The sequence below is a fragment of the Carcharodon carcharias genome, chromosome 9, assembly GCF_017639515.1.
Source record: "Carcharodon carcharias isolate sCarCar2 chromosome 9, sCarCar2.pri, whole genome shotgun sequence".
In the NCBI taxonomy this organism is placed as follows: domain Eukaryota; kingdom Metazoa; phylum Chordata; class Chondrichthyes; order Lamniformes; family Lamnidae; genus Carcharodon; species Carcharodon carcharias.
This window is the reverse complement of record NC_054475.1, coordinates 58,431,000-58,457,869: the sequence shown is the minus strand read 5'-3', so window position 1 is coordinate 58,457,869 and position 26,870 is coordinate 58,431,000.

Sequence of the window (26,870 nt, the reverse complement as noted above, 5' to 3'; positions counted from 1 at the left end):
CTGAATAACAGAATCACAGTGCAGAAGAGGCCCTTTGGCCCATCGAGTCTGCACCGACACGTGAGAAACACCTGTCATACATACCTAATCCCAATTACTAGCACTTGGCCCATAGCCTTGAATGTTATGACGTGCCAAGTGCTCATCCAGGTACTTTTTAAAAGGATATGAGGCAACCCACCTCCACCACCCTCCCAGGCAGTGCATTACAGACCGTCACCACCCTCTGGGTAAAAAAGTTTTTCCTCACATCCCCCCTAAACCTCCTGCCCCTCACCTTGAACGTATGTCTCCTCGTGACTGACCCTTCAACTAAGGGGAACAGCTGCTCCCTATTCACCCTGTCCAAGCCCCTCATAATCTTGTACACCTCGATCAGGTCGCCCCTCAGTCTTCTCTGCTCCAACAAAAACAACCCAAGTTTATCCAACCTCTCTTCATAACTTAAATGTTTCATTCCAGGCAACATCCTGGTGAATCTCCTCTGCACCCCCTCCGGTGCAATCACATCCTTCCTATAAGGTGGCGACCCAAACTGCACACAGTACTCCAGCCGTGGCCTCACCAAGGTCCTATACAACTCCAGCATGACCTCCCTACTTTTGTAATAGATGCCTCGATTGATAAAGGCAAGTGTCCCTTATGCCTTTTTCACCAACCTACTAACATGCCCCTCTGCCTTCAGAGATCTATGGACACACACGCCAAGGTCCCTTTGCTCCTCAGAAATTCCTAGTTCCATGCCGTTCATTGAATACTTCCTTGTCAAATTACCCCTTCTAAAGTGTATCACCTCACACTTTTCAGGGTTAAATTCCATCTGCCACTTATCTGCCCATTTGACCATCCTGTCTATATCTTCCTGTAGCCCAAGACACTCAACCTCACTGTTAACCACTTGGCTAATCTTTGTGTCATCTGCAAATTTACTAATCCTACCCCTCACATAGTCATCTATGTCATTTACATAAATGACAAATAATAGGGGACCGAGCACAGATCCCTGTGGTACGCCACTGGACACTGGCTTCCAGTCACTAAAGCATGCTTCTGTCATCGCCCTCTGCCTCCTACAACTAAGCCAATTTTGAATCCACCTTATCAGATTACTTTGTATCCCATGTGCCTTTCCTTCTTTATTAGTCTCGCATGTGGGACCTTGTCAAAGGCTTTGCTGAAATCCATAAAAATTACATCAACTACACTATCCTCATCTACACACCTGGTCACCTCCACAAAAAATTCAATCAAATTTGTTGGGCATAACCTCCCTCTGACAAAGCCATGCTGACTATCCCTGATCAAACCTTGCGTCTCCAAGAGGAGATAGATTCTCTCCTTCAGAACTTTCTCCAATAGTTTCCCTACCACTGACATGAGACTCACTGGCCTTAAGAACCTCGCAGTCTCTCTCCTCAAGTTCGATACCTTCATCCTCATTCTCTTGGGTGAAGACGGATGTGAAGTATTCATTCAACACTCTAGCGATGTCCTCAGGCTCCACCCATACATTGCCCCCTTGGTCCGTTATGGGCCCTACTCTTTCCCTGGTTATCCTCTTCCCATTGATATACTTATAGAATATCTTGGGATTTTCCCTACTTTTACCAGTCAGAGCTTTCTCATGTCCCCTCTTCGCTCTCCTAATTGCTTTCTTAAGCTCCACCCAGCGCTTTCTGTACTTCAGTAATGCCTCTGCTGATTTGCTTCCCTTGTACCTGCTAAAAGCCTCTCTTTTCCTTCTCATCGTAACCTGAATATCTCTGGTCATCCATGGTTCTCTGGGCTTGTTACTCCTTCCTATCACCCTAAAGGGAACATGTTGAGCCTGTACCCTCCCCATTTCCTTTTTGAACAGCCCCCCACTGTTCCTCTGTAGATTTCCCCACAAGTAACTATTCCTAGTCTACCTTAGCCAGAACCTGACTTATTTTACTAAAATCCACTTTCCCCCAATCCAAAACATTTTTTTGCAACTTCTCGATTTCTTTGTCCAAAACAAACTATTGCTAAAATGCTCGCCCACCACCACCTCAGCCACCTGTCAGGCTTCATCCAGAATTAGGTCCAGCAATGCACCATCCCTTGTGGGACCCTCTAAATATTGACATAAAAAAGTTCTCCTGTACACATTTCAAGAAATCCACTCCATCCAAGCCCTTAACACTGTGTCTATCCCAATTAATTTTGGGAAAGTTGAAATCATCTAATGTAATTACCCTATTGTTATTGTTTTTACACACCTCCACAAATTGTGCACATATTTGCTCCTCAATTTCCCGCTGACTATCTGGGCGTCTATAATAAACACCTAATAATATGGTTGCCCCTTTTTTATTCCTAAACTCTACCCACAAAGCTTCATTCGATTCCCCCTCCAAGATATCATCTCTCCTTACTGCAGTAACTGACTCCTTAACTAATAATGCAACACCTCCTCCTCTTCTACCCGCTTCCCTGTCTCGCCTGAAGATTCTATATCCCGGAATGTTGAGCTGCCAATCCTGCCTTTCCCTCAACCACATCTCAGTGATGGTTACTATATCATAATTCCACATGTCAATCCTCACCCTTAACTCATCCGTTTTACCTGTAATACTCCTGACATTAAAGTAGAGGCCATCCAGCCTGGCCTTACTCCCTTGAAGCTTATTGCAGCTGTACTCCCTCCGAATTGATTGTTTTACTGTATTATGATGTGTCCCTATTCTGCTAACATTGTGTCCCCTCCCCCTGCTGAATTAGTTTAAACTCTTCCCAACAGCAATAGCAAACCCACCCACAAGGATGTTAGTCCCACTCTGGTTCAGATGTAGTCCATCCCGCTTGTACAGGTCCCACCTTCCCTAGAAACGGTCCCAGTGATCCAGGAATCTAAAACCCACCCTCCTGCACCAACTCTTAAGCCACATGTTCATCTGTGCTATTCTCCTATTTCTGAGCTCGCTAGCACGTGGCACTAGGAGTAATCCAGAGATTACAACCTGAGAGGTCTTGCTTTTTAGCCTACTGCCTAATTCCCTGAATTCTTGATGGAAGACCTCATCCCTCTTTCTACCTATGTCATTGGTACCAACATATACCATGACCTCTGCCTTATCACCCTCCCCCTTCAGGATGCCCTGCAGCTGTTCAGTGACTTCCTGGACTGTGGCATCAGGGAGGCAACATACCATCCTGGAGTCACGTTGACGGCCACAGTAGCGCCTTTCTGTTACCCTGACTATAGAATCCCCTATTACTATTGCTCTTCCTCCCTTCCTCCCCTCCTGTACAGGCAGGCTGCTTGTGGTGCCAGAAACTTGGCTCTGTCCACGCTCCCTAGAGGAACCAGCGCCCTCCTCGGCGTCCAAAACGGAATACCGATTTGCGAGTGGGACCCCAGGGGACTCCTGAACTACCTGCCTGTTTCTCTTGGACTGCCTGATGGTCACCCATTCCATTCCTTCAAGTCCCTTCATCCGTGGTGTAACCGCTTCTCTAAACATGCTCTCCACGATGCTCTCAGACTAGCGGATGCTCCAGTGTCCCCAGCCGTCGTTCCAGCTCTGAAACCTGAGCTTCCAGGAGCTGCAGCTGGACATACTTCCTGCACACATGCTGGTCCCCGGCACTGGACATGTCCCTGGCTTCCCACATGGAGCACGAGGAGCATACCACGGCTTTGAGCATTCCTGCCATGACTTATCCCTTTAAATTAAACCTTTTAAATCAATTACTCTAGGGCCCTTCTTTCCTGATCCTCGTTACTGTAACTCTTTCAAGTACAAACACGTTTCCATCTGTTCCTATTCAGATGAAGTTACATTGTTTCATAGTTTGCCATTGTGAGATTTGAACTCTTGATCTTGGGGTTACAAGCCCAGTACCATAACCACTTGGCTATTTAGGCCAAGCCTCGTTACTGTAGAGTATACAAATTGTAAACTACAAAAAGATCTTAAACTATAAGCAATTAAAGTAGTAAATACCTTACCCACTACTTACCAGTGATTCCTTTCCCTTGGAGCCTCCACTGCTGCAGCACGCTTTGAAGATTTAAGAAGTTGGATAGCAAGGAAAAAATGCAAAGAGCACCTCGTCCCCTATGCACCCAAATTCCGAATACCCACTCTGGCTGTGCCCCACTCAGGATGTGCTCGCTCTCCCCTGTTCCTGTGCAAGCACACTGTAGTGTGCTTCTAGATAGGCCCCTTCTTAAATAGAGCTGACTTGACTCACCACTAGTTAAGCTTCAAATAGTAATTAACACTTATTCAGGCCCTAATCAGGCTTCAGGTGATTGACAGTTAACTGTCGCACAGTCAGCTGAGTCAGCTACCTTACCAACTTTTTAATTAGACTAATGAACATACAAAAATTAAAGAGAAAGACTTACCAGTTCAATTCCACTTTGCACCAAATTCCGAATACCCACTCTGGCTGTGCCCCACTCAGGATGTGTTCGCTCTCCTGTTCATGTGCAAGCACACTGTAGTGTGCTTCCAAATAGTCCCTTTCTTAAATAGAGCTCACTTGACTCACCACTAGTTAAGCTTCAAATAGTAATTAACACCTATTCAGGCCCGAATGAAGTTCGGAATTTACAGCCCATATTGCTTGAAAAACAACTGGGGAAAAATGAAGCACTCAAAAATTTGGGCAAAATTGGATAACAAGTGGGAATGAAGGTCCCATTGTTGAATTATGAACTTCCATGTGTGTCACGACGACCCACATGATACCAGAAGCAATAAAAGAAACAGCGTAAAAGAAACAGCAAGGAAATGAACACAATGTTCGCCACCCTGCAAGAAACGAGTTAGGGCAGCAACCACCGAACAGCGTAACAGTGGAACCTACCAACTACAGTTCAACACAAAGGAATGTAAAAAAAGGATGAAAACACACCCAGATGCCAGAGCAACCTCTAAACCTACAGAAAGAAATAGCAGTGACAGAGCCCACCATCCCTCCAGCAGTCGTGCGAATGAGATAGGAAAGGATTATAAGGTCTCCTGTCTGAACCTTTGAATTCAAGGAATTGAAGGGGGGAGATGGGATAGTGAGAATGTCATAATGCAATGTAAATGCATGATAGTAATAACAATGTAAGGCTTAAGGTAAACTACAATCACTTAATATACATTGGATAAAGAATTGGGAGAGGTATAATGTCAGGGTCTGGCACATTTGGGTTAACGTGGGACTGAGTATAGTATCGCCCACACATTGATGTAAGAGAGCAACTGACCTGCACCCAGGGTAAGTTGAGTTTTGGACAGAGACGTGTGTACCAGCAGCATGGAGACAGTTCCTAGCTTGTACCCTTTACTATATATTTATTAATAGTTCTAAGAGTCAATAAAGACTTACATTTAACCTACATTTGGCAAAAAGACTTCTTCAGATCTACCGAACTGTAACCAACACCTTACAACATATAAGGCAAAAACTGAAGAAGCACAGAGATGACAGAGGGTTGTAATGCTGGAGGAGATTACAGAGATAGAGAGGGGTGAGGCCATGGAGAAATTTGAAAACAAGGATGAGGATCTTAAAATTAAGGCACTGTTTAACCAGGAGTCAATGAAGGTCAAGGAGCACACAGCGGGTGGACAAACTGGATTTAATGTGAGTCAGGCTAAGTGCAGCAGAGTTTTGGATAATCTGAAGTTTAAAGAGGTACAATTTTAAAGAATGCAGGGACAGAGGGAACTGACGGTTCACGTGGATAGATCTTTGAAGGTGGCATGACATATCGAGAGCAGTTAGCAAAGTATATGGGAACTTGGGCTTCATAAATAGAGGCATTGAGAACAAAAGCCTGGAAGTTATGCCAAGCCTATATAAAGATCTGGTTAGGCCACAAATAGAATACTGCATCCAGTTCTGGTCATCACAGTTTAGGAAGGATGTGAAGGTCCTTGGGAGGGTGCAGAGGAGATTTACCAGAATCGTTCCAGGTATAAGAGAATTTAGCTACAACAGTAGACGCAAGAATTTGGGGGTGTTCTCCTTGGAGCAAAAGAGGCTGAGGGGTGATCTGATGGAGGTATACACAATAGACAAGTTTAGATGAGTTAGACAAAGAAAAGCATAGGTTAAAAAGTGTACAGCACAGGAATTTGACAGTGTTAAAAGGTAGATATGTAAATCCAAGGAGTACACCAAATAAAGTTGATGAACTGAAGGCACAGATAGACACATGGCAGCTTGATATCATTGCTATAGTGGAAACTTGACTTAAAGAGGAGAAAAAGGCAGTTCAACATCCCTGGATAGAGTTTTCAGGCAGGATAGAGAGGGTATAAAAAAGGTGAGGGTGTAGCATTATTGGTTAAAGAATCAATTACAGTTGTTAAGGGGGATGATATACCAAATGAAGCATCAAATGAGGCCATATAGATTGAGCTCAGAAATAAAAAAGGGGCAGCCACACTGTTAGGAGTGTACTATAGACCCCAATAGTGGAAGGGAGTTAGAAGAATAAATATGTAGGCAAATTTCTGTGTGCAAAAACAATAGGGCAGTAATATTTGGAGACTTCAACTACTGTAATATCAGCTGGGATACGTACAGTGTGAAGGGTACAGGTGGCACAAAATACCAGAACTAGATTCAAGATAATTTTTTTAGCCAGCACTTAACAAGCCCAACGAGATAGGGTGCAATTCTGGATTTAGTCTTAGGAAATGAAGCTGGGCAAGTGGATGACATAGCAGTGGGGGACCATTTTGGAAATAGTGACCCTAATACAGTTAGGTTTAGCATCATTATGGAAAAAGGACAAAGATAGAGCAGGGGTAAAAGTTCTAAATTGGGGGACGTCAAATTTTACAAGGCTGACAGGTGAAGGCTGGTGAAAGTGGACTGGATATAGCTACTAGAAAGGAAACAGTATCAAATCTGTAGGAGGTATTCAAAGGTGACATTCCACAGGCACACTGTAGACACGTCCTCACAAAGAAAAAGGGAGGTACTGCCATATCTAGAGCCCCCTGGTTATCTAGAAGCATACAGGGTAAGATAAAGCAGAAGAAGAAAGCTCATGACAGTCACAAAAATCTTAATATTGTAGAAAGCCTCGAGGAAATTAGAAAGTACAGGAGTGAAGTAAAAAGGAAAATTAGGAAAGCAGAGAGGATACGAGAAAGGTATTGACAGGTGAAATCAAAGAAAACCTTAAGATGTTTTACCAATGCATTAAGAGCAAGCGAATAGCTAAGGAAAGGGTAGGGCCTATCAGAAATGTAAATGATAACTTGTGGGTTGATGATGTGGGCAGGGTTCTAAATGAGCACTTTGTCTCTGTCTTCACGAAGGAGGGGGCAGTCATTCTAGTTAAAGAGGCGTGAGAAATATTAGATACAATAAGCATAATGTGAGAGGAAGTACTGGGAGACTGACATCCTAGAGGTGGACAAATCACCAGGGTGGATGGATTGTATCCCGGGCTGTTAAAGGGAGCCAGGGACGAAATAGCAGGTGCAGTAGATCATTTTCTAATCATCACTAGATATGGGCGAGGTACAAGAGGATTGGAGGTCTGCAAATGTTGTACCATTATTTAAAAAGATGCGAGGGATAGGCCAGAAAATTATAGGCCAGTCAGTCTGACTTTGGTGGTGGGCAAATTATTGGCATCAATTCTAAGAGACAGGATAAACTGTCACTTACAAAGGCACAGATTGATCAGGGATAGTCAGCGTGGTTTTGTTCGGGCAAGATCGTATCTTTCCAACTTAACCAAATTTTTAGAGGAAGTAACAAGAAGGGTTGATGATGGGTGTCATGCAGTGGATGTTGTCTACATGGCTTTTAGTAAGGCATTTGACAAGATCTCACATGACAGACTGGTCAGAAAAGTGAGCTCCCATAGGTTACAGGGGAAGGTGCCGAGTTGGATCCAAAATTGGCTCAGCGACAGGAAACAAAAGGTAATGGTTGATAGAAGTTTTTGCGAATGGAAAGAGGTTTCCAGTGGCATTCTACAGGGCTCAATGTTGGGGGCCATGCTGTTTGTTGTATATATTAATGATTTGGACTTAAATGTGGGAGGCATGATCAGGAAATTTGCAGATGACATAAAAATTGTCCATGTAGCTGATAGTGAAGAGGATAGCTGTCATCTCTAGAATGATGTCAATGGTTTGGTTGAGTGGGTGGAGAAATGTCAAATGAAATTCAATCCGGAAAATTGTGAGGTAATGCATTTGGTGAGGGCAAACAAAGCAAAGGAATATCAATAAACGGGAGGATATTGAGAGGGGTTGGGGAAATGAGAGACCTTGGAGTGCATGTCCACAGGTCCCTGAAGGTGACAAGACAAGTGGATAAGGGGTAAAAAAACCAAATGGAATGCTTTCCTTTATTAGCCGAGGTATTGAATATAAAAGCAGGGATGGAATGCTGGAACTGTATAAAACACTGGTTAGGCCACAGCTGGAAATTTGTGTACAGTTCTAGTTCCCACATTGCAGGAAGGGCATAGTTGCTCTGGAGAGAGTGCAGGGGAGATTTACAAGAATGTTGCCAGAACTTGAAAATTGCAGCTATGAAGAAAGATTGGATAAGCTAGGGTTGTTTTCCTTAGAACAGAGGAGGCTGAGGGGGTGATCTAATTGAGGTGTACAAGATTGTGAGGGGCCTAGATAGGATAGCTGAGGGGTCAATTACCAGGGCGCATAGATTTAAGGTGATTGGTAAAAGGATTAGAGGGGGCATGAGGAAAAGCTTTTTCATCAGAATGTGGTGGGTACCTGGAATTCACTCCCTGAATTGGTGGTTGAGGCTGAAACGCTCAAGTCATTTAAAAGGTAAATGGATCTGCACCTCAAGTGTAGTAACTTGCAAGGCTTCTGACCAGGTGCTGGAAAGTGGAATCAGAATAAGCGGTTAGTTTCTTTTTTGTCTCTTTTTTGCTGATGCAGACACAATGGGCTGAATGGCCTCTTTCTTAACCTTAACTTTTCTATGGTTCTATGGTTGCAAAAACTGGTCCCATTAGCTGTTGGTATAAGTATGGGGGAATCAGATTCAAGATTTTAGGCAAGAGATACAGGGGAGGATGTGAGGAAGATTTTCTCAATGCAGAAAGTGGTAATGATCTGGAACTTATTCCCTTCAAGGGTGGTGGAAGCAGAGATGATCAATTATTTCAAAGCGAAGTTGGAGGGGCGCTTGAGGATAAAGAAAGGGAAAGGTTCTAACTGAATTAGTGAACAGAAAGCCAGGGTGGGCTTCTTTGGCCAAATAGCCCTCTTCTGTGCTGTACTCTAGCACTCTAAGGGTCCTTCAGCATATTGCATTTCAAACTGTATGAAAGGGTCCAAAAAGTTTGTCAGACGATGCTAAAAGATCTTGGAGGGCACTCCTGGAAACAAAAGGAATCTATCCCCAGTGGTCTCCTTTGCTTTAGAAGTCCAGGACACAATCCTGGCTGAGACCTCCACTTCTGCTGGTGGTCAGTAGGTGATGACACTAGGATTGATGCTGCCAATCATATAACTGGCCCCTTTATAGCCAAGGATATGAGAACTCAGGTAGGTAGCGCACCCTCTAGCTTTCCCCTGTCACGCTGATGACATTGTTTGTGACAGAATCACAGAATTGTTACAATGCAGGAGGAGGCCATTTGGCCCTTTGTGCTTGCACAGGCTCCCTGAATGACCAATTCACCAAGTGCTACTCTCCCACCTTCTCCCAGTAACCCTGCCCTTTTTTCCTTTTCAAATAACAATCTAATTTGTTTTTGAATGCTTCGAGTGAACCTGCCTCCACCACACTTTCAGGCAGCACATTTCAAGCCTTAACCACTTGCTGTGTGACAAAACTTTTCCTCATGTCGCTTTTGTTTCTTTTGCTAATTACTTTAAATATGCACCATTTCATTTTGGATCCTTTCACAGGTGGGAACAGTTTCTCACTATCTACTCTGTTCAAACCACTCACGATTTTAAATACCCCTATCAAATCTCTTCTCAGCCTTCTCTTCTCCAAGACAAAGAGTCCCAGCTAATCCTCATAACTGAAGCTCCTTATCCCTGGAACCATTCTTATGAATCTTTTCTGCACCCTCTCCAGTGCCTTCACATTCTTCCTAAAGTGCAGTGCCCAGAACTGGAGGCAATACTCCAGCTGAGGCCGAACTAGAGTCTTAAACAAGTTCAATATAACCTTCTTTCTCCTGTACTCAATGCCCCTATTAATAAAGCTTAGGATACCATATGCTTTATTAACCACTCTCTCAAACTCTGCCACCTTCAATGGCTTATGCACAGTTACACGCAGGTCCCTCAACTCCTGCACCCACTTTAGACTTGTACCCTTTATGTTGTATTGTCTCTCCATCTTTTTCCTATCAAAATAAATCACTTCACATTTCTCCGCATTGAACTTCATCTGTCTGTCTATTCCACCAACTTGTCTATGTTCTTTTGAAGTTCTACTGAGCTATTGTGGAATGGCTGTAATTTTTCAGATTCACAGTTAATGTTTTTGCTGTTGCATTAATTATTTGCTAAAATCAGCATTAATTAGGTCAGATTTTTGTGACATTGACGGTTATGGGTAATGTAACACGAATTACCTCTTCAGTTAATTTTTCATTGTCAAGCTTCCCCTCTTCAACTTCTTTCTGAAGGTTCTGAATAGTTTCTTCAAATTGCTTGTTGAGACTTGACAATTCCAAAGTCAATTGTTCTATCTTTTTAAAAAGAAAAGCATTGTTAAATAAATCAACATTGAATTCTAATTAATTATATTATTTATAGTTATACACATTCTGTAGTGAAGAGAAATACATATTTCTGATATTAAAGTAAATTCTTTTAACTACCACTCAATCCATTTCTAGTATCCATTTTAAACATCTTTACAGCCTATAATCGCACTCCTAGATACCATTTCTTTCACTCTGATCCCTTTAATTCATCTTTGGTGGCAGGTCCTTGAATTGCCTTGGCCATACTTTTCGGAATTCCTGACCTAAACATTTTGCCTTTTTTCTCTTTTTAAAGGTTTTTCAAAATCCATCTTTTCAACCATGCATTTAGCCACACCACAAAACCTCTTCTTTCTTAGATTAATATCTGTTTCGCAAAGGCTTATTCTGTGAAGCATTGTTTTATATTAAAGGTGCTACATAAATGTAAGTTGTTATTATGCACACCGCCAACCATGTTTTATAGTCATTCAGTGTTTGGATCCAACAACAACTTTGTTTGCATTCAGCCTTCAAAAGCAGTGCTGAGCAGGTATTCAGCCACCCACAACCTTTTTCCTCCATTCTTCAGTTCAACTTTGAATATGTACATGGTGCTACATCATGTGGTTCCTGCAATTTGTGAGGCAAAAGGAGATCTCCTGCCCTGGCGTAGGCCAGGCGAAAAATTTTGAGAGAAACTGCAACTGAGCTTGAGAGCTCATTCAATATGCCAAGGCAATTTATGTGCTGGAACAGTGATCAAATCCCTGTGAAAGCTTAAAGGGGAAATTGCAAATTTGAACATTGGCTGAACATTTGAAGACATTTCTGAAAACTTTTCAACAAGAATCAAGATCTTTGCTTTGAGGGGAAACTCAATAGCCACTTTCCTAACACTTTCCATAACCAACAGCTTCATGTTGCGTTATTTCTGTCTACAATATCAACAAAAAACCTGACAAGCAGGTGTGGTGAAATTATGTGCCACCAGTGTCAGATAATCAGTGTCTGTTTCTGACTTTGTAGAAGAATGTGTTAATTGTACATTAATTATATGCAAGTGTTAGGCATTAACTGGGGATTCACTTCTACCCCTATAGACACAGGCTGAAACTGTGGTTGTGGGAGTAAGGAGGTGTTTGCTTGCAATGTATAACTCTGTAGTTAAATGCTTAAATAAATACTTACGAAAGTATGGAAACATTGGCTCCAGTTCTATCCTTCACCAACTGGATTTCTGAAGTATAACATAGTAGCAGAGGATGGTTGCTTAAAGGTGCAAATTAGAAACTAAAAAACAATGTTCAGATAGAAACCTACAATCCTAGTAGTCAATAGAAAATGGCAGAAAACAAGTGTAAATTGTTGGGATATGATTACACTCTGATGTTCTTGGAGTTTGAACCATATGGCCAGTGAAAGAATTAAGTGGATACATGGACATGGGTTACATCACCACCACAGAGCAAATGAGGTTTGCCCTTAATACTGCCACTTGCCTCAAGAAGTAAATTCAGAAGTAAAGCATTTTGTGAGCTGGATGCCTGTGGGTGGGTAAGTTATCTGCCGCCTGCCTGCCCTTAGGCCTATTGAAGTCCTTAACTGGGCAGTTAATGGCTAGTTAATGGCCCTAATCGCAATAATGTGTTTGGCTAGGGGAGGCAGAATTTTGGAGGCCAGCCCACTACTTCACTATCCCAGGCGAAAATGGAGGAAGAAAGGCAGAGAACTTTCTTTAGGAGGCGCCCTGTGCCCGTTGGGGCACCCCCCACAAAGATGATATCCCCCTTTGTGACTCCACACCCCTGGCTGTCAAAACCCACCCCCCCACCCGATAATCCTCACTCCAGCCCCCCACTAAAGGGACCTTGATCCCTCCCCAACCAAGAACTCTGGAATTACCACTAAGTGCCACTACTTCCTTAATAATGAATTACAGCATTTTCCCTGACTGTTGTTAGGCTAACTGGCCTATGGTTTCCTGCTTTCTGTCTCCCACCTTTCTTGAATAGAGGTGGTACATTTGGAATTTTGAAAGACTACAACTCTCTCAACTTATCACACATGGATTTCAACAGAAGTTCCATCCCTCATGTTTCAAACCCACCGAGGATTACAGGTATCTCCGGGACATACAACAGTCCTCGGACTGCTGTTCTCATCGCATTCTGAGATTCACACTTAGTGCCATGCGCCGCTAGATGAACACACTCGATCTCTCCCTCCAGCAGCACCGCCGCACCCTTTTTCTAAGCTGCCCGTGCCCCCAGTTTCATTTTATTCTTCGTCTCATCCGACGCTTCAACAAGAAATTTTGTCTCTTTCTTTCAGGTGCAAAGGAACGCAAGCTCCAACAACTCATCGAAAACAACACCCATCCAGGACCTCCACCCCTGCCTGACCCTCTGTCCCCATCCCATCTTCCAATCCCAGCCCCGGCTGTATATTCACCATACCCCCTGACCTTCCCCTCTCTGATGCTGAACGTTCAGTGCTTAGCAAAGGACTTAGTTTCATACCCTCACGCCCTCATCTCAATGAGTTTCAGGCTCGGCACGATGCTGAACTCTCCTTCCGCCGCCTTCGTCTCCGTGCTCACTTCTTTGGACAGGAGTCTTTTCCCCATTCAGCGGATCCTTTTACCCACCTCCAATATTCTCCCTCCACCTGGACCCCTACCTCTGGATTCTTACCTTCTCTTGATCTTTTCATTGAGAACTGTCGGCGTGACATTAGTCGTCTCAGTTTCTCTGCTCCTCTCACCCACTCTAACCTGTCTCTCTCTGAACTTGCTGCACTCCATTCTCTCAGGTCCAACCCTAACATTGTCATCAAACCTGCTGACAAGGGTGGTGCTGTTGTTGTCTGGCGCACTGACCGCTACCTCGCAGAGGCTGAGCGTCAACTCGCAGACGCTTCCTCCTACCTCTCCATGGACCATGACCCCCCCCCCCCCGACTAAACATCAAGCCATTGTTTCCAGGACTGCTACTGACCTCATCTCCTCTGGAGATCTTCCTTCCACGGCTTACAACCTGATTGTCTCCCAACCTCGGATGGCCCGCTTCTACCTCCTTCCCAAAATACACAAACAGAACTGTCCTGGCAGATCGATCATGTCAGCCTGTTCCTGCCTCACGGAACTCATTTCTTGCTATCTTGACTCCATTCTCTCTCCCCTTATCCGGTCCCTTCCCACTTACATCCGTGATTCCTCTGATGCCCTACATATCAACAATTTCCAGTTCCCTGGCCCCAGCCACCTCCTCTTCACCATAGACGTCCAATCCCTCTACACCTCCATCCCCCACCAGGATGGTCTGAGGGCTCTCCGCTTCTTCCTCGAATAGAGGAATGAACAATCCCCATCCACCACTACTCTCCTCCATCTGGCTGAACTTGTTCTCACATTAAACAATTTCTCTTTAAACTCCTCTCACTTCCCCAAATAAAAGGTGTGGCTATGGGTACCCGCATGGGCCCCAGCTATGCCTGTCTCTTTACGGGGTATGTGGAACATTCCTTGTTCCAGTCCTACTCCGGCCCTTCCCACAACTCTTTCTCCGGTACATCGATGATTACTTTGGTGCTGTTTCATACTCTCCTCTGGACCTGGAAAAATTTATTAATTTTGCTTCCAATTTCCACCCCTCCATCATTTTAACATGGTCCATCTCTGACACTTCCCTTCCCTTCCTTGACCTCTCTGTCTCAATTTCTGGTGATAGACTATCCACCAATATCCATTACAAGCCTACCGACTCCCACAGCTATCTCGACTACAGCTCTTCACACCCCGCTTCCTGTAAGGACTCCATCCCATTCTCTCAGTTCCTACACCTCCGTCGCATTTGTTCTGATGATGCCACTTTCAAAAACAGTTCCTCTGACATGTCTTCCTTCTTCCTTAACCGAGGTTTTCCACCCACGATGGTTGACAGGACCCTCAACCATGTCCAGCCCATCTTCCGTGCACCTGCCCTCCCTCCCAGAAACATGATAGGGTCTCCCTTGTCCTCACTTATCACCCCACCGGCCTCCGCATTCAAAGGATCATCCTCCACCATTTCCGCCAACTCCAGCATGATGCCACCACCAAACACATTTTCCCCTCACCCCCCCCGGCGGCAGTCCGCAGGGATCATTCCCTCCGGGACACCCTGGTCCAGTCCTCCATCATCCCCTACACCTCAACCTCCTCCCACGGCACCTTCCCATGCAACCGCAGAAGGTGCAACACCTGCCTCTTTACTTCCCCTCTCCTCACTGTCCAAGGGCCCAAACACTCCTTTCAAGTGAAGCAGCATTTCATTTGCACTTCCCTCAATTTAGTCTACTGCATTCGTTGCTCCCAATGTGGTTTCCTCTACACTGGAGAGACCAAAAGCAGACTGGGTGACCGCTTTGCAGAATACCTTCGGTCTGTCTGCAAGCATTACCCAGACCTCCCTGTCGCTTGCCATTTCAACACTCCACCCTGCTCTCATGCCCACATGTCCGTCCTTGGCTTGCTGCATTGTTCCAGTGAAGCTCAACGCAAACTGGAGGAACAACATCTCATCTTCCGACTAGGCACTTTACAGCCTTCCGGACTGAATATTGAGTTCAACAATTTTAGATCATGAACTCTCTCCTCCATCCCCACCCCCTTTCCGATCCCCCCCTTTTTTTCCAATAATTTATATAGATTTTTCTTTTCCCACCTATTTCCACTATTTTTAAATGTATTTCCCTCCATTGTTTTATCTCTATCTTTTAGCCTTTTTTGATTCCTTCACCCCACCCCACCCCAACTAGGGCTATCTGCACCTTGCTTGTCCTGCTTTCTACCCTTAACTAGCACATTCCTTAGATAATATTATCACCTTCAACACCTCCTTGTCCTTTTGTTTATGACATCTTTCTTCTTCTTCACCTATCACTGGCTCTCTATCCAGCTGTACTTGTCCCATCCCCCCTTAAACCAGCTTATATTTCACCTCTTTTCTATTTTTACTTAGTTCTGTTGAAGAGTCATACCGACTCGAAACGTTAACTGTGTTCCTCTCCGCAGATGCTGCCAGACCTGCTGAGTTTTTCCAGTTATTTTTATTTTTGTTTTTGTTTTGGATTTCCAGCTTCCGCAGTTTTTTGCTTTTATTATATTGAAATAAAATCAATATTGGTCTTTCAGTAGGTGTCATATATTGGAAAGGTGGAAGGATCGAGACAAATATTGGACATTAAAGATAATGCAGGGCACAGAGAATTGCCTAGCGGAAGTGCTCTTCAGTGAGATACTGCATAACGGCTCAGGCTGCAGGCTGCCATCCTCTATTTCAGCATTGTTATCTCCCTCATCTTACTTTGTCAAACATGTTGTTTTCATTGCAGAGCAAAGTTATGCAACACAGCGAACTATTATCATTCAGGACACTCTTTCTGGGCTGTATTAGGGGAGGCCACAAGACCTATGCAAGCAACAAAATCATTGCTTGAACACTCCAATAGTTTGCTTGATGAGGGCTTCAGTTGAACAATGGACCTGACTGTAGTACACTTCGGCAACTGTGTGTAGGTTCCAGAGAGGAGTCATGATACAAGTATGGCGAGTTAATCCTCTTCCTCAAACAGTCCACCTCTTACTGTGCATGGGCAGAGAGTAAGGAGGTGGAAGGAAGAAGAATTGTCACAATATAAGCGTATTATGGCAATTGTTCCCAAAGCTGGCATAGGCCAATGTGATGAGCTCCTGGTGACCAGTTGCACTTTGATGGAGTAGAAACCCATGATTCATGATTTGAAAGCATCAGGCTTGTCGGGAGAACCCACAGGTGACATGGGTGCAGTCAACGGCAGCCTAGGTTTGCAGGTTTGTAGATTTGCAGATTTGTAACAAAGTGGCCTATCCTGTAGTTTCTGTTTCTTACAAGGTTACACAATGCAAATATCTGTTTTAGAAAACGGGGACCTGGATCTTCTGAGGAGTGGCAATCATCGTCAGATTGCCGCCCTATTCGAACTTGTTCCCATTTTGATGTTGCTCCGCATTTCTTGCTGGGTCTTCCAAGTCCACTTTACCAGAAATGCGGGGCGCATCATCCATTAGAGAACTCCATCGGATCGCAATAGAGTCAGGGGAAGACAGGACATGCGCCTCTTTACTGTGAATGAATGAATGGGTGAATGGTATGGGTTATAGAGTAGGTAGATGGGTGAGGTAAGTGGGAAGGGTGGGTGAAGTGGTAGGTGGATGAAGTGGTAGGTGGGTAGGTTGGCAGGTTGGTGAGGTGGTAGGTGGGTGAGGTTAAAGGCAGATAAGGTGGCAGGGATGGTGCAGGATTCGGGAGGGTAATTTGCGGGATGAGGTCAGGGGTTTAGTTGCGGGTTCGTGGGGGGGAGTTGGATGGTCAGTGTGAGCGATTGGGGGGGGTCAGTTCTGAGTTACCCAGATGTTAGGCTAGGGCCTAAATCTTCTGGTCAGCATGCGGGGGAGGGCCCCGCTTGCCGACACGTAAAATGACGCACGGTAATGTCGGGCGTGCGTCCTGACATTACCACGCATCATTCAGATCTTCAGTTCGGTGGGTGCACACTGGAGTCGGCTGCATGCCCGCTGTGCTGATAAAGGCCTATTCAGGCCATTTAAATAGCAATTAAAATAATTAACAGGGCTGCCTGTCCAACCTTAAGGTTAGCGGGCAGGCGAAGAGCCCAGGTGGCCTTTGCATTTTTCATGGAACCTCATCCAGGAGCAGGATGAGGTTTCATGAGGGTTTTTAAACTTTAATAAAAATTTTTTATAAAATTCATAGACATGTCCCAGCTCATGTGATACTGTCAAATGAGAGGTCATGTCCGAATAATTTTTAAAAATCTTTGATTGACTTTTTCATGATGAAATTAAACTCACTGAGGTAACTCTGTGCCTCAGGGAGATTTCTATGCTCTTTTGTGCGCATGTGTGAAAGAGCGCATGCCCCGAACTCTCCTTCCTCCCCCCGCCCGCACAGGGAGCGCTCAGCCTTAATTGGTCCGTCCATGTAAAATGGCAGTGCGCAGCCGATCGCGGATGGTGATCAGCTGCGTGCCTGCCCACGCCCGTTCCCGCTCAGCACCCCCCAACGGGGAGAAAATTCTCCCGTAGGTTTTAATCTGTTTAACATTTCCAGGGTAGCTATCCAGGTAAGCAAATCAGAACTGTCCCAAGTCTCCGACTCTGAGACATTCGTGGAGGATCCTGGGAAGCAGAGGAATTTCCCATCAGAAGCTGAAACTTTCCAGGCAATTCCTACGGAGGTTAGCACATCAGGACTTCCACAGGATCCTGATGCGCATCTTGGGTTGTATGCCCAGTCTCCAACAATACAATGACCAGAAGATCTGGGCCATGGTTTCAATCATCTGTTTAATACAAAAATGAACTGCAGATTGAGAGTGGCTACTGATATCAACCTGTTTCAGCTTGTAAAAAGCTAAAAGCAAATTAGTTTAATGTTGTAGTGACTCTGATTTGGGGAGCGGGGTTGGGGAGGGGCTTGTTGAGATGAAATTTAATGTAGATTGAGTGGAAAATGCACAGTACTGGATTGACTGCCCATTGCACACCCCACCCAATTTTCCTGCCCGTTACAAGTGACTGATCTGCTACTGCCCAGTCTACACCCCAACAAAGTTGAATTCTCCTTTTGATTTCAACAGGCAATGTAGCACAGTGAATTGCAGATCTTGTAGCAGGCACTCCCAGGTCAGATGTAATGCCAAATAAATCATCCTCTATTCTGCCCCTAAAATGTACCTCAAACCTAACCTCAGAAGTACACCTCCTACTCAATGTGCTTTTATGTTAAGCAGTTACCATACTAGTTTTTTAGTTCGGTGAAACTTTGTGCTGTAAGTCCATGGCCCTTAGTAACTGGAGAGTGCTTAAGCTTAATTTAACCTTAGACAACGAAGAGGAAATTTTCACCCCAGCAGCCATAGCTGATTTCAAACCTGCAAGAAGTGAAAAATTCATGTCTAATTATTCCCAGTATCACTCATTCTGGCAACTACTACAACCATTTTACTTTCTGTAATTTATAATAAATAAAATCATTTGAACTGCTCCAGATATTTGTTATGGACTTTGTATTTTTACATACCTCAGTTTTATAAGCGCTGCACTGCTTAATTTCTTCTTTTAATTTCTTTTTCAAGTTCTTATTCTATCAAGGGGAGAGATAGGAGAACAACATAAATCATTGAAGAACATAATACAACATATCTTATACCTAAACAAACACTTAGGACTGATTCCCACACTCCCAGTAATTTAAAGCCTTTGTAGGTAACACTTGTGAAATCTTTCATCTGCAGCGTCTGATTTTCCAAACCGTAAACTGAATGTTGGGAACATCTAACTGGGAATCAGATCTGAAATCTAACAGTAACACACACAAAAACAATTACATTTGATTTATGATGATTTACCTTGGTATCTGTGTTATCAGTATAAGGGGAAAAAGGTTTGAGCTGTTAAAACAGTTATAAATACATAACTAAATTAATTTTACTTTTTAAATGCATAGATACAATAGGGTATATATTTTAATCTTTAAGATTTAAGATAATCGTTAAGATTTAAGACTGTCACGAGGGGACATGTCTTAACATTTTTTTTTCCTTTATTTGAATTTTTAAATATCGAACTAGTGTTCCTGAGGCAGCTCTGTGCCTCAGGGAGATTTCTGCAGATGTGCGAAAGAGCACAGGCCCCGACACAGCCTACTCCTCCCACCCCCGCCCCCCACCCCCCACCCCCGCCCCCCGCCCGCACAGGGTGCACTTAGAAATATCATAAGAATACCACCTATTCAAAAGAAATTATGAAAACAAGGGCAACTAGCAGGCTCAAAAAATTGTGATAGTATTCTGCTGTAATTCAATTTTCTTCATACAAAGAAAATACCAGTCCTGTATGCCTGACAATAGTTTGGGGACCAAGAGGCAATATTCAGGATTGTCCCAAACAAAATGCTAACATTTATCATTTACTGTAGGGTTTGTAGTTGATGAGAAATATGGACTTCTGGGCCAGAATCTTTGGGTCAGCAAGCGGGGATGACGCTCGCTGACGCGTAAAATGACACACCGGAGTCGGCTGCACGCCTGCTGAACTGAGAAAGGCCTATTAAGGCCATTTATACACCAATTAAAATAATTAACTGAGCTGCCCATCCAAACTTAAGGTTGGCGGGCAGACGAAGAGCCCTGGCGGCTTTTGCATTTATCATGAAACCTCATCCACGGGCGGGATGAGGTTTCATGAAGGTTTTTAAACTCTAACAAAATTTTCAATAAAATTCATAGGCATGTCCCAGCTCATGTGACACTGTCATGAGGGGACATGTCTTAACATTTTTTTTTCCTTTATTTGAATTTTTAATTATCAAACTAGTGTCCCTGAGGCAGCTCTGCGCCTCAGGGAGATTTCTGCGCTCTTTTCTGCACATGTGCGAAAGAGCACAGGCCCTGACTCAACCTACTCCCCCTCCGGCCCGCACAGGGTGCGCTTAGCACCCCTGGGTGTGCATCACACTGGGCGGGCCTTAATTGGCCCACCCACGTAAAATAGTGGCGTGCAGCCGATCGCAGGCGGAGAACGGTTGTGCACTCGTCCGCGCCAGCTCTCACCCAACCCCCAACGGAGAGAAAATTCTCCCCCTGGAGTACGGTGAGGAAATGCATCTCATAATGAATCACTTAGTAGTTAATGCAAATCATGAAAACCCTGTAGCTGTAACACTGAAAGTTGAAATTCAAACTTCTTATGGCTGATCTGAAAAGTAATATAAAAGTATCTGCTCTTAAAAACTCCTGAAGCTAGCAACTTGCATGAACACAATTTTTCAGATGGTTCTAGGATTTTCTGAGGACCTTAATATACTGTGAACGATACACACTACTTTTTCAATCCATAGGAATTTGCTAGTTTGCAAGAGCAGACATCAAAAGCCTATGTGATGCAAGGTGATGTGACCATGGCAGAAAGAAGTTCAAACACAAAATTGAGACAGTGGTTTCGGGTATGAATAAATTCCCAATTTATCATGAACTACATCAGCTAGCCCTTTACCTGGTTTACTGGAAGCAGAACAGTAGATACACTGTGGAGAAATGGGTAGGGATGAGATAAGATTGGGTGGCCTGTGGTGAAATTCAAATTATGTCTGTCTTATGGCTAATATGAAACTTGATATAGTGTTCTGACTGTCTGTGAGAAGACACAATGGATGGAATCTCCTGTCCCACCAGCAGCGGTGGTGATCAGGCGAACTTAATTTGGTGGGAGGCCAAAAATCTGTTTCCCGATGTCAGGATGAACTGTGGGAATCCTTTTCTTGGACTTTCTTGGAGCAATGTCGGGAAGCCCATTTGCATTCATTAGTATCTCATGCAAGCTCATGAAAAGGCCACCTCATCAGAATTAAGTTCCCCTTCTACATTAAGCTCCCTGCCAGTGAGAATTTAAAACATTTAATTGTATATAACTGTTTTTAAGTGGTGTGCACCTGGTGAGCTTCACTTCTTCCACTTTGAGGTCAGTAGGGGCTGCTTACATCTTCCTGGGGACTGTTCAGAACCTTAGTCATATCAGATGCCAGCAGTACAAACTCTTTGAACATTCAGCTCATTTGTCATTACAGAAGACAAATTCTGCCTGTTTGTGTTTGGTATCCAGGGAATTCTCACGACGCATACTTTGAGCCATTCGCAGGTGCCACAGGTTTTTGAAGGACTCGATGATTGCAGGGTTGGTTCCTCGGGGACAAGGGATACTCCCAGAAGACGTGGCTGACAACGCCAGTTCCCTGTCCATAGAGTGCTGCTGAGGAGAGCTACAATGATGCACGTGCCTCCACCAGGTCCATGATGGAGCAGACAATAGGCCTCCTAAAGATGAGGTTCAGATGTTTGGACCACTCAGGCTGGCCTCTCTAATACTCATCACAGAGAGTGTCCCGGATCACTGTTGTCTGCTGCACCCTGCACAACCCAGCACCACAAAGAGGGGGTTGTCTTGTCTGAGGCGGCAAGATGTTTCCTCCGAAGTGGAGAACGTTGAAGGGAATGGAGCTGACGAAGACCAGAATGTCGCCAATTCACAGGCAGAGGCCATAGTATAATGTAGCAGATATGCTGGTTACAGTCTGATAGCTTCCATCTGATAGATTCCAGGCAGAGGAAGAGGAAGCTACCGACATATTTGTTGAACTTTTTGGTTTTCTATTCTTTGTTGGCTGGAAGGTCACAGCAGATTTCTGTTCACAGAAACTATTTCTCTCCAATGTTCCATGTTTTTGGAGAGCTAAATTAAATTGCACTACTTACTGTCTGCCCTGATATTGGTTTGATCCTCTGAATACACAAAACTATGGCAAAATGCAGAGCCCTGGCAACAAATGGGTACATTAGAACCAAAACAGCACTCTCTTCTCCCACTTCCTCAGGTGCCTGTGTGTAGAATAGTAATTTCACTCATGCCCTCACAAAGGCCATGTACATGGAAGCTTAGAAATTATTTGAAGTCATAACATGGCAGAGATACACTCATGTCACCCTGACATCTGCTCCCAAAGGGAGGCCAACGAAGCAGAGCTCTTTCAAGCAGAACGAGATAGATGCGTTCACAAGGAGAAGCAGCATGACAGCACTATCTGTTTCCTTGAAATCACTCCTCAATGCAAACTGATGAGGGATGATTGTGTTCCCCTACACACCGCCCCCCCCCACACAATTGCCACTCACACATCATAAACCCATATCCCTTGACATCTTAATCGTGCTGAGAAGTGTCGAGGTAACTTTGTAGTCCACTCACTGAGAAGGCCTCACCTGCACAATGGGTTTCAGAGGTGTGAGAACTCCAGACCCGCCAATCACAGACCATGAGCCGTCACTGTGTACATCTCAGGCAAGGTAGAATTCTTTCCTGCATGGACAATGCAGAGGCCTCTTAGAGTTAGTGATGCTTCACATGGATAGCCTCACAGTCCTCGACATGTCCAGCAAACAGGACCATTCTACTCTCTCTTCATTCTTTAAAACCCCTGTCATTTAATGATATCCAAAGCACTTTGATTGCTAACCCTTTATACAAGGTCTAAGGTCTACTGACACCCTTGATAAGAGGGTGAGGAGGCCACACAAATCTCCATTTGAGATTTGACAAAGGCTTCAGCCAAAGGCACACATACCTCTTAAATTCTACACTCAGATCCCTCTTGTTGTCAAGGCTAATGTGCCCGTTGCTACCTTACTTGCTTTGTTTAACTGCATGTTAACTCAAAATGACAAATCACCTAGGAAGGACATTCACTATTGAACACGCCCACCACAGCTTCCTCCAGACATTTAGGACAGCCTCTGGTTTTCTACTGTTAAAAAGGCAGTGAAGAGCTTCAATCTCTCACCCCTGAATGCCACTCACATAGCAGATTTAACTTCCCTCAATTACTCGTGCCATCTACCCACATCTGACATCAGGGCAAGAGCAACAGAAGATGCAATGACCTCAATGAACACAGTTTTAAAGGTCAGAACATGGTGAACTGCAAGTAATGACTTGCATGAGAAGTGGCCAGGCAGTACGGTGACAACTGATGGGCAATGCTGAAACATGCACAGGTGGGATTATTGATGAATCACTGGTAATAATATGAGAAAACTGAATCTCTAACTGTTCCTGATCAGACTGTGATGGGGACCAACACTCCAGAGCCTTAAATGTCCATGGTCATTGAAGCAACTAGCAGCAAGATGGAATCCATGAGACTTCCAAACAGTTAAAGTGAACATATATTTACAATTGTGCGATATATTTACAATGAATCACCTGTGCCACCTGTGTACCTTTAATACTTCTTAATTTTTCTTTTCGACCGCTATGTTTAGATGCAGCCCCATCCACAGCTGAGTGGAGGCAGCCTGCTGACTGCTATGTGCTGGATGAGGTTGAGGTGCTCTGCCCCCACTTGCCTAGCCACTGCTGCACTGCACCCATGGCTAGAGCAATGGAGGTCCAAGCACACATCTGGCAGGAACTGCTCATTCTGTTGGCCTGGGTCTCCAAAGTGGAAGCCACCCTTTCCATGGAGACAGCCAAGTTCTCGCATGCCAGAGCCATGACAGCAGACAGAACATGGACGGACTCCTCCAGCCTTCGGTCCAGTCTACACATGACGTTTGGCAACTCTGCCTGATGTTCCCCTACCTGTCTCTGCATCTCCAACAGGTCACTTAGGGCTGAGTCCAGAGGCTCGTCATCTGATTGGTGCTCAGCACGGGCCTAGTCTCCAGCAGTCCTCCAAGTGTCAGAGACCTCAGCTGTCACTGCCTCCATCAGCTGTGGACCCGTGTCAGTGAGGTGCTTACTAGACTGTGGTCCTGAGCCTACTCTAGAACTTGGACCCACCGAGGTAAGATAATACGCGCTGGTGTATCCTTTAAGGATTATGGGGCATCCTCCTCAGAGGTGGGCTTGGTGCTGGGGTTGTGGTGTGTCTAGGGTGCTGTCCTCCCCCATTTCTCACTGGTACCTGGAATAGAGAAAAGAAAGATTTAGTGACTGACTAAGTAGACTCATGCGCATATGACAACTGCAGACTGGATTCATCCTCACTGGCTTCCTAGGATGGTCTTATCTCATCTTCAGCACAGGCCTGGTCACAGTCCTCCCCGGCCAGCTCAGTGGCCTGTTCCTCAAAAGGGGTGAGGACTCGGATCTCTGGCATTTTTCCTCTAATCTTGGCCCCTCCCTTTTCTTGTGCATGTTCTTCTCCTGCAGAAAGACAGAAGGATTGATTGTGATCCCAATGGTTACATGAGCAGTTCAGAAGCTTGTGTACCTATGGCAGCTGCTGAGCCCTCCCCAGTAAGTGATTAAAAAGCTGTTTGTCCTGCAACTAGAGTGCATGAAATGTCTGGCAGACATTCAGTGCTGATCGTGTGCGACATCCTTGTGCACTCTAACCCTTAGACTGCCTGATGCCCTTAGAATACCGTCAGTTTGTGGTGAGTAGGCGATGCATTTATCCTGACGGAGCGCAGTTCATTCATTCTTTTCCTGCACTGCAGGTTCGTTCTTTTCTGAGCCCCACAGGTGCTAACCACCCCTGCAACATTCTAGGCTGCCACGGTCAGATGGTAGGGCCTCCTGCTGCCATCCTGGGGAAACAGCTCTGCCTTTCCTGGGTAGCCTGGTGGACAGTCTCCAGGAGGGAATCACTGAACTGGGGGCCACAGGTTGCTTACTTTTTAGGGCCATCCTTGATGAGTTATCCAGGGATCAAGGCCTACACTAATTGAATGGCTGTCCTGCCCTTTAAATATGGTGCCCAGACATTCATCCCCATGAGGTAACACGGGGATGGTGACTTCCTAGCTGTCCCACCACAAGATTCGCTGTGCACCTCGTGGATGCATAAATAATGAGCTGAACAGTGCAAGAATCGCACGTGTTCAGCCATCATGCTGCCCAGTGGTGATTATTCCGACTTCTGCAGACTGCCAGTGAACTTAGACTTCAGAGCAGAAGACTCCGTCCAAGAAAACTGCCAACTATACTTAGGCTAATAGCAAAGGTCACCCACCTCATTCATTAAAAACATAAAATGCTGAAAATACTCAGCAGGTCAGGCAGAATCTGTCAGCATTTTCAGAGATTGTATGGGAAGGAGGAAGAAATTTCTGGTAGAGTACAAGGTAAGGTAAATAATATCGGAATGTTGAGGCACAAAATGAGCAATTGGTATAACAGTGTGGTTCCTGATCTCTGAAGCAGAAGTTTGTGGTACATAATATAGGCTGACACTTTTGTGCAATATTGAGGGTGTGCCCCATTGTCAGAAGTGCAATCAATGAACTGAGGCCTCATCTTCACTCTCAGGTGGATGTTAAAGCTCCCATGACAGTATTTGATGTGACCTAGACAATTTATGTTTATTCCTCAACCAACGCCTAATACTAATGATTTGGTCATTTATTTCATTGCCGTTGTTTCTGTGCACAAATTGACTACCACATTGGTTTCCTACATTACAACAATGACTGTTCTTCAAATGAACTTGATTGGCTGTAGAGCAGTTTAGGACATCCTGAGGGTCAAGAACACACTATATATATGTGTAAATCTTTCTTTACTTCGCTTTCATGCTTGATGACTGGCAAAGTTCACAGGTTGGCACATGAGGTAGATGAGAAGAGTTTCCCTGATTGGGGCTTCAGGAAGAAATAAGAGTGGCCAGAATTACTATTTAAAGTAATTGTATTACATATAAACAGATGGTCAAGAGGACAGCATACTTTAGAATGCCTAGCAAGGTAAGACTGAGGCCAGGATCTTGTGGAGGCAACGGGGGTCTTGGCCGCCTGTTGGAGAGCCTGGCATAGCCTTTTCAAGGAAAAGGCTAGTTGTCCCACTCAAGCACTTAACAGGCCAGTGGCAGGCCTTTTCCTGGCATCAGGAGCCCAGGGGTAGAAGATCTGCCCGCCACGAACTGCTGTCAATTAGAGGCTGACAGCTCTATTGAATGGCAGTACCACCAGTGAGGTGGTGGCTGCTAGCGGTATAACACCTACCCAAGGCCCAGGATCGTTGCTGGATCCCAGGATAGAGGTGAATGATGGTGGGATGGGGGTCGCAGTGGGGAGGGGGCGGGGTCTTCGTGAACAAGGACAAGGGGGTTTCTCTCAGCAGGTCCCCCTTCCCCTTTCCCAATGCTAAATGCAAACACAACTAGACTTTTAGAAAGAGATTAACCCTTAAGATTCTCCCACCAAACTCCCAGCTGCTCTCTCTGAAGCAGTTCATGTTGGTCTGTAGTAATCTGAGATGTAATATACCTTTAAGACAAGTAATGTAATGTAAGGTCACATGATCCTATTGTCCAACAGCAGGCTACCTCTATGTGAGAGAGTCTTGGGTTAGTCGCTAATGAGTAAAGACAGAGTTTTATGCTCTGAGTACACAAGTATAGTTGCAGAGTTTAGTTTGTAAATAAACAGCATGTGTTTATTCTAACAACAATCTCCAGATGTTCTCTGTTTCTGTACCAACTTGGTAACCACATATAAAGTGTGTAACCTGGATCCTTTAGCCCCAACAAACCAATGGCACTGGATCCAACATAGTCCTACACTGTCTTCATCCTCCCTTGCTTTC